The sequence below is a fragment of the Palaemon carinicauda genome, chromosome 10 (genome assembly GCF_036898095.1).
Source record: "Palaemon carinicauda isolate YSFRI2023 chromosome 10, ASM3689809v2, whole genome shotgun sequence".
Taxonomy (NCBI): Eukaryota; Metazoa; Arthropoda; class Malacostraca; order Decapoda; family Palaemonidae; genus Palaemon; species Palaemon carinicauda.
The window spans coordinates 107,803,726-107,813,725 of NC_090734.1; positions in this window are offsets into that span (position 1 = coordinate 107,803,726).

Here is a 10,000-nt window from a genome sequence, read left to right on the forward strand (position 1 = left end):
TGTAATCCTATTAGCCTTTTCCTATTTCTAACGTTGAATTTTCTATTTCTTCCAAGTTCATTTCTTCTCTATCCGCTTGTCTGTTCGTCTGGCGCTCATTTTTGCTCTGGCTTCCTGTATATCATCAAGGGAATCCTCTTCTTTGGAAAAAAAATCCTGCAAATTCATTGCTCCTTCAATTTCTTTTCTTCTTTTCATCTTTTCCACTCGTCTGTCGTTACTCTTCGCTTGGGCTTACTCATGGGCTCTCTTCTTGCGTATCATTGCAGGAATCCTACAAGTTCATTTATTCCAGGCCCATTTTTTCTTTGTCCTCTTCTCCACTCGTCTGTTGTTCCTCTTCGCTCAGGCTTACTTGGGACTTCTCCTCTTGCCTACGATTGAGGTAATCCTCTTTTTTCGTGAACAAATCTTCTGAGTTTATTGCTCCTTCCATTTCTTCTTCTTCTTCGGCAGCCGCTACCTTCTTCATACTGCTAGTTGTAACACAACTAAGAACCAGAGACGGGGAGTCCTTCTTGAGTTTAGTCGAAGGACTATACTTCAAAGGTTTCTCCGTTACAATAGGAAAAGTCATCAACTGCTCTCCACCAACCTCATTACCCAGCAGATCGTCTATTCGTTCAACAGCAATTGGGTCCTTTACTGCAAAGTCAAAAATTTCCTTTCACCAACTCGCAGGACAGTTTTAACGGCAAATACGGGTGACCTCCGCATCTATTATTCCCTTAAAAGTAATTGAGAACCTTATGAGAGACAGTTCCACCAACGGGTGTACTCCCCATACCACCACACTGTGGTTGCAACCTGTATCACGGAAAATCCTGACCGGGGTTCACTCACTCCAGTTTATTGCGGCTAACATACCTTCATGAATATATAGTTTCAAAGAAACCTTGCTGCTCGGGTTCATCCTGTTCGTTATGTAAACGGTGGAAGGTTCATTTCCCTCTTCATCCTTTCCCGATTGCATCTTAATCTTCATATTCTGTGAAGTCGAATTATCCATAATCACTTGAGTGACTGCTTTCGGTTGGTTTGACTAACATTCCCTACTCATATGGCCTTTCTTGCTACAATTAAAACAAACAATATCAACCTTCTGCATGTCTTTTACGATACTTGAAGGAGGATGATTCAATAACTATTGCTCTAGTACTATTGCATTTTCCTTAGCGATAGTAACAGGGCTACTTTCTGCTGAAACTGCTGAACATGTCCCAGTAGTTATTTCCAAAGTGATTTCCATTGTTTGGTGAATACTTAACACTTAGTTGGAACGATGGTTGAAACTTTGCGCCCAAGGAGGGTTTTCGATAGAAAATATGATTTTTACTCAGCGCTGCGGTTTTATCAATTTTTATTACCTCTCTCTCTCTCAAGTATGTTCAAATGTGCTTATGAATTCCTCAAAGATACTGCTCTAGTATTATCAATTGTTCTAAATCAGCCAACTCCTTTACATGATGAGCCTGTTCATCTCCTAGAACATCATCGTATCTTATAACCGTAATCCAGGAAAGTAATTTTCTCGTCTTTTTTCAAACTTAGGAACCTTTCTTCAAAATTTTCGGGCTCATCTGGTACACTTGCAGCTCGCTCATCTTCACTTCTTGATCCTCCATCCTCAAAGAGCACACTCAGCAATAACACAGACTATTTATCTTTTGGCTATATTATCATCGGTGCGACCGTTTCAAAATGAGGAAAAAACTAATATGGAGACTCTTCTGTGAACCTTGGAAATAATATTTGGGCTTCCGACACATTAAATAAGAGTTTGTGCCTAGCATGAGTTATATCTTTCTACGCTGCTAGATGTGTTATGGCGTACAAAATATCTAACTCCCGCTCATACCTTAGTTCTTCCATCTCTTTTTCTTCTTGCCTTGCTTCCATTTCTTTCACACGTCGCCTTTCTTCTCTCTCTTTTTCTTCTTGTCTTCTCCCTTTTTCTTCTTGTCTTCTCTCTTTTTCTTCCTGTCCTGTGATTTACCTCACTTCCATTAATCTTGCATTTTTTTTTGCAATTTCTCTGGCTTCTTCTCGCTTTGCTTCGATTTCTTTCTCTCCTGCTTCCATTTCCTTCTCCCTTTCGATCATCTTCAACTAGATATAATTCTCCTCTGCTGCAATTTGTCGAATCTAAGCCTCAACATCCCTATCTATTTCCATATCATCAGTATGAGGATCAACCCGTCCTTGCTTTGCTAAAATTTCTTACTTAGCTTCTTTCAACAATTAACAAGCTGCCACAATATTCTCTTCCGACAACTTTCTCGATTTTGTCAATGCTTTTAAGGCTAGACACTTGATTTGGGCCTTAGTCATCCCACACGTAGCATGGACACCATATGGCATTAAGATAGTGAGCCACTGAGCTTTCGTTACATTAGCTTCTGTCCATTCCTGAAAACTTGGGTTATTCAAAAACTCTCTGATATTAAACTTTACCATCTTGTAATTAAACCCTGATTAATGCCTCTCCAATATATATATATATATATATATATATATATATATATATATATATATATATATATATATATATATATATATATATATATATATATATATATATATATATATATATATATATATATATATGTATATATATATATATATATATATATATATATATAATATATATATATATATATATATATATATATATATATATATATATATATATATATATATATATATATATAAATATATATATATATATATATATATATATATATATATATATATATATATATATATATATATATATATATATATATATATATATATATATATATATATATATATATATATATATATATATATATATATATATATATATATATATATATATATACTAGCAATAAGCAAAATCCTATCAACACTGTACTATTAAAAAACCTTTAATCAAAACACGGCCTGTTATCACCAATATTTAAAATAGACTTGCTTAATCCCAAAAGTCTGTGCTCCAAAATATATCATATGATATTGGTTCACGGGCCTGAGCTCCCAAAATAGATTATATGATATGGCTCCCGTGGTCTGGGCAGTAAAAATATATATTCTACTAAGACTCGTTACTAGGAACCAAACATATATGATTATATATACTACGAATGGCAAGTTAATCACCCTCTTGAATTCCAAACTCACTTGTTTGCTTTTACCTTAACCCTGGATAGGTACCCTCCTCGGACACCCCTTTAAGGGTATAATGGGTCGCGCGCGACACCGACGCAAAAAAAAAATTCTAGAAAAATCTGTTTTTGCAGTAACCTCCTTCTTTTTTTTTGCCCCCCCCAAAAAGAATTCAATTAAAGCTTAAAACTACTGTAAAGATAAATACTACTCATCTGCAGAAAAACTATTTATTATAAATATTTTTAAAAATTAAGTAGAAAAAAAAGACCTTACATAAAAAATCATAAAAAAAAAATTATACATATATACACAAATCCTTTTAGGAATTGATTCTTGATTGTTTAGGACACATCTTGATGTATTTTGGATGAAGTCGGACCCATGGAGGTGAAGATCTGAAATGAGAAAAAAAGAGTAACCTTTTTTGCCCAAAAATATGTGTCCAAATTTCATGAATTTTTTTGGGTACCCAAATGAAATGGGAAGTGGCTAATTTTTTTAAGGAATGAACATATGTTATCCTAATATAGAAATATGTAAAAAAATCTTCATTATTTTGTAAATTACATTTATATCAGGGGCCATATCTAAAGGTAATTTTTTGAGTACTTAGAAATTTCGTAAAATAATACATATATTTAATATATAATATGATATTTATGCAGGTAAAAATATACCAAAATATCACAAATTCTATAGGGAACAAGAATATATATAGATAGGGCAACTTACGCTTCGGATATGTCCACAAAATGGCCGCCAACCACACTGACTCAGACTCCCTAATCCACCACCTGAAATGTAGGAAGGGTAAGTTAATTTCAAGGTGTTATTTACTAATCTATTATTTTATGGTGGGTTGCTGGATGATTGTCGATTATTTTACGACTATAAAATTAGAATTCTGACCCAAAAAAATTTTATTGAAGAGAAATAAAATCGAAAAAAAAATTGTAAAACAATATAATATTTTAGCTAAAAACATTTGATGATATTCAATCAAAAAAGAAGTAAACAAAATTTTCCGACAAAAAAACATCTAAATGAATAATTACTCTGTGATAGTTCCTTAGTACGTAGTAATTTTGAAAGAAATGGGAAAAAACGAAAAAGTGACAATCGCAGGAAAATCGAACACATACCTATATATACGCCATATCTGGCTAAAAATAAAGATAGGCATGGGTAGCCAGATCATCTAGAAACACTTTCCAACACTATAAAAATATAAGTTTTGGGACACTACTTGCCAATTCCTTACGGTAACATGACTAAGCAAAAAAAATGCCAAACAAATAAAAAGGGGCACTCGATAAAAAATGGCAACGAGCTAATGGTGGGCATTTCAGAAAAAAAAAAATTCAGACACGTGCTAGGCAAACCATCAAGGCACATTTTCCGACAAATAAACATCTAAATGAATCATTACTCTGTGATAGTTCCTTAGTACGTAGTAATTTTGAAAGAAATGGGAAAAAACGAAAAAATGGCAATCACAGGAAAATCGAACACATACCTATATATACGCCATATCTGGCTAAAAAAAAATATAGGCATGGGTAGCCATATCATCTAGAAACACTTTCCAACACTATAAAACTATAAGTTTTGCGACACTACTTGCCAATTCCTTACGGTAACATGACTAAGCAAAAAAATGCAAAACAAATAAAAAGGGGCACTCGTGGAAAAATGGCCAACATTCTAATATACGGCATCTCAGATAAAAAAAAAAAAAAAAAACATGCACGTAGTAGCCCAACCATAAAGACACACTTTCCAACAAACAGACGTGAAAAAACATCAATACTATAGGGCAATTCCTTATTACGTAGTAAAAAAAACAGAAATTAGCAACCGCAGGAAAATACGCCATATACCAATATCTACGGCGTATCTGGCAAAAACAAAGTCATGCATGGGTAGCCATATCATCGATACACACTTTCTAAGGCTATGAAAATAAAAGTTTTGCGATACTATTTGCCAATTACTCACGGAAAAATGACTTAGCCAAGAAATGAAAAAAACTGAAAAAGGGGCACTCGCGGAAAAATGGCCAACATTCTAATATACGGCATCTCAGATAAAAAAAAAGACATGCACGTGTTAGCCCAACCATCAAGGCATACTTTCTAACAAATAAACATGAAAAAAAATCAATAATATATGGCAATTCCTTACTATGTAGTAAATTTTTACAAATATTGAAAAAAAAAAAACAGAAATTAGCAACCACAGGAAAATACCCCATATACCAATATCTACGGCGTATCTGACAAAAACAAAGTCACGCATGGGTAGCCAGATCATCTAGACAAACTTTCCAACACTTAAAAAGCAAAAGTTTTGCGACACTATTTGGCAATTTCTTACGGAAAAATTGCTTGGCCAAAAAATGCAAAAAAACGAAAAAGGGGCACTCGCGGTAAAATGGTCCTCGTGGTGATGAACGACATTTCAACTAAAAAAAAAAATCATGCACATGGTAGCCAAACCATCCACCAAGACTTTCCACAACTGATAACTTATAAAAGTTGCACCATTCTACGACAATTTCATAATACGTAATAATTTTGATAATTATGCAACTTACCTTAGAAGGGTAAACTCGGTCGCGCTCGACCCCGACGCGTCTCAGAAATCTGGAAAGGAGTACAGCTACAGCGAGGCACATCTGGACACTACTTGAGCGTGTAGGCGAGACACCGACTGCAGGTCGATCACCCACAAATTCAGTCACGGGGGTGAGTCACGTGAGAAAAACCTCTTTTGTTTTGACGCTTGGGGTCGCGGACGACCCACCGTACCGTTCCAGGGTTAAAACTATAACTTTTTCAAACATTAATAAACGAATTCTGATACTGTTAAATAACTCCTAAGCAGCAATATATAAAACACTGGATATCCAAAGGTCTCTTAAGCACGCTTGAAACCAAACTTGTTAATTACTCTTAAGTATTATGGAGACATTTAAACTTACTGTGGTTCTTAACAGGATACGAGCTGAATCTGGTTTGAAATATTGATAATTGGAATAATACACTCTTTATAAAAATAAATATATTCTATATAAATTAAAACACTTTGAAAGCAATTTACATAAGTAAAATAAGTCACTGGAAAAAATTAAGTCTGAACAAAACTCAGACTAAGAGGAAAATGTTACTATCTGAAATTATATAAAAACTTGACTTGAACTATTATATCTGTATAAACCTTGGCCTAAGGAAAAACAGATTACAATGAAAAATTATACAAAAGCTTGAAATAAATCTGAATAATACAAGGTTCCAGTTTGACACTTAATGGATAATACATAACCAGATAACGTTACATAATCTTTCCTTCCTATAAGGCTAATTACTGAAAAACCTTATTCAATTCCCAGACTCACAATAATATAATGAATTCAAAATCATCATATCTTTTCAGCACAGGATTTGCCTTTTGTCATAGAGTCACTTAAGAGATGACACACTAAAACGTAATGAATATTTTTAAAAATACACTGGATTCCAAGCTTGAGAGAGGGAGAAGGGAAGGATATCTTCAGGTTGCACTTCTATCTTAATTTCTATCTGAGTCTAACCCAACTTTGGGTAACCTTTCATATGTAATTTGGCTAATTCTCGAAGGATCAATGATCGAGGTCTGGTAGCTTGGGGGCAGAGGCAAGCATCAAAATTGCAAATTATCCTCTTCCAAACACTGTACTTACGCCACACTAGATAGCTCTCTCAGGCAACTAGTTCTTCCCACCCTTTGCCCCCCACCCCAATAAAAAAAAAGATAACATACTCTCAGCGGCCCTCGCTACATTTTTGAAGCAGAGGGTAGAGGATTTTCCAAGCAGACGTTACTGATCATAACATATCAAATATGGCACAATACATCATAAGATATAAAAGAACATTTCCTAAGCCCTTGTTCATATCTCGCATGAATCCCACATCACTCTCAAACAGATTAAGTAGGACTTCATAATAAAGACATGAAATAAAAAATTAGTTCTTAAAATAAATAATGTAAATTTACATGTGTTAATTTTAATAAAGAAAACAATGAAATTAACGACGAAGGTCTAAGGTAATTTACATAAAATACTTAAATCTACTTGAGAGGAGCTCATTTTATAGTCTGGGTATCATCTCTTCAATTTACTAATGAAATATAAATAAAATTATTAAAAATTTACGATATTTACTCTGCACTAAACAAGTTTTGGGAGAATATATATATGTATATATATATATATGTACATATATATATATATATATATATATATATATATATATATATATATATATATATATATATATATATATATATATATATATAAGTAAATATATATAAATATATATATATATATATATATATATATATATATATATATATATATATATATATATATATATATATATATATATATATATATATATATATATATATATATATATATATATATATATATATATATATATATATATATATATATATATATATATATATATATATACATATATATAAAATATATATATATATATATATATATATATATATATATATATATATATATATATATATATATATTTATATATATACATAAATATACACACACACACACACACACATATATATATATATATATATATATATATATATATATATATATATATATATATATATATATATATATATATATATATATATATATATATATATATCTACATATACACACACACACACACACACACATATATATATATATATATATATATATATATATATATATATATATATATATATATATATATATATATATATATATATATATATATATATCTACATATACACACACACACACACACACACACATATATATATATATATATATATATATATATATATATATATATATATATATATATATATATATATATATATATGTGTGTGTGTGTGTGTGTGTGTGTTTATATATATATATATATATATAGAGAGAGAGAGAGAGAGAGAGAGAGAGAGAGAGAGAGAGAGAGAGAGAGAGAGAGAGAGAGAGAGAGAGGGGGGGAGTCAGAATAGTCGGCTGGCCCTGGCACCAGCCACCCGTTGGGTTACAGCCGCTGGAGAGTTTTGGGGTTCTTTGTTATGCCAGTCTTTGTTGTATTGAATCCTTCTCTCTCGTTGTGGTTCATTTTCCCTTTGCCTGTACATATCCGAATAGTCTGACCTAATCTTTACATATTCTCCTCGGTCCTCATACACCAAATAACAGTCTTTGTATCAAACATTTACTTTTCTCTCAAAGGGTTAACTACTGCACTGTAATTGTTCCTTGGCCACTTTCCTCTTGGTAAAGGTGGAAGGCACTCTTTAGCTATGGTAAGCAGCTTCTCAAGGAGAATAACGTTTTAAAATCAAACCCTTGTTCTCTAGTTTTGGGAATTGCTTTAGCGTCTGTATCATAGTCTTTCACTGTCTCGGGTTAGAGTTTTCTAACTTGAGAGTTTCACTCGAGGACACAATTCCATCTTCTTTATCTTTTTCTTGTTTTGTTTAAGTTTTTATTGTTTATATAGCAAACTTCTATTTTAATATTGTCACTGTTCTTGAAATATTTTAATTTTCCCTATTTTTTTCTTTCCTTACTAGGCTATTTTCCCTGTTGGAGTCCCAGGCCTTGTATCATCCAGCTATTCCAGCTAGGGTCGTAGCATAGCTACCATGAAACCGAGCAGTATCACATGAGAAAAATACCAATTTTATTGACGACTCATGCTACGCTTCTCATCAGTCGGCAAAAAATGCGATCGAAAAAAAGTCACTAAAAAAAGGGAGGCAGGAAACAAATATATGCGTGTAGAGAGAGAGAGAGAGAGAGAGAGAGAGAGAGAGAGAGAGAGAGAGAGAGAGAGAGAGAGAGCAAAAAAAAAAAAAACCTCTTTCGAGATATAACTCGAATCATCCTGGCTGCAAATTTACCAAGGGAAAAAATCATTATTAAGATTTGAAAAAAAAATCTTCCCCCCCCAAAAAAAAATAATAAAATTAAGGTTTTACAACAATATTTCGGAAGTTGGCTCCCCCAAAATTATCATTTGTTTTTTTTTATTTCTATCAACCAAACCAACGGCTAATAATATGTTTTTACTACGGGTAACCCGTTACTCATGTAGGTCAAATATTTGTAACATTCAATCTTCATGACCTAAAGAAAAATGAACAGGTAAATATTTAGAAAATGGTGACAGCCTCTTTCTCAAAGCTGGTTGTGTCATGAAAACCCAGGTCAACAGGCCTCAGGATTCTGGTGGGAGTGAAGACGGGTCTGAATATGACCATTGACACGTACAGAGTAAGAGACTTACAAAGGTCCTTTAATAAATATTACAAGCGGTAATATGTTCCAATAAAATATTTCCAGGCAAAGAAGATATTGAAAAAATATATATTTAAAAATGTTTTCCTTGTATGCAGTAACTCCAGTGTAACTCACGTGGCGAACTGTAGGCAAACGTATTGGCCATGAAGGCATCCCTTTAAAAACAAACTGCACTCACTTTTTAAATTTGTCGTTCACATCCCACCCCTCTTATATTCTTTGCGCTACCTTGCAACCCTATTTAACATTAGCTTCTACTTGCAGCTACAAGACATTCTCCAAGTTGCACCTCAGAGCTGAATGACTTCCACCGCTCCATTGCCGGATATTATGACGAAAATTTCTAAATTCCATCCATCCTTCAATACTTTCAAAATTGAATTTCGCCCTGAACTTTTCAGAATCCCATCCACCCTTAACCACTTTCAGAATTCCATCTATTCATGTCTATTTCCAAAATTCCGTGCA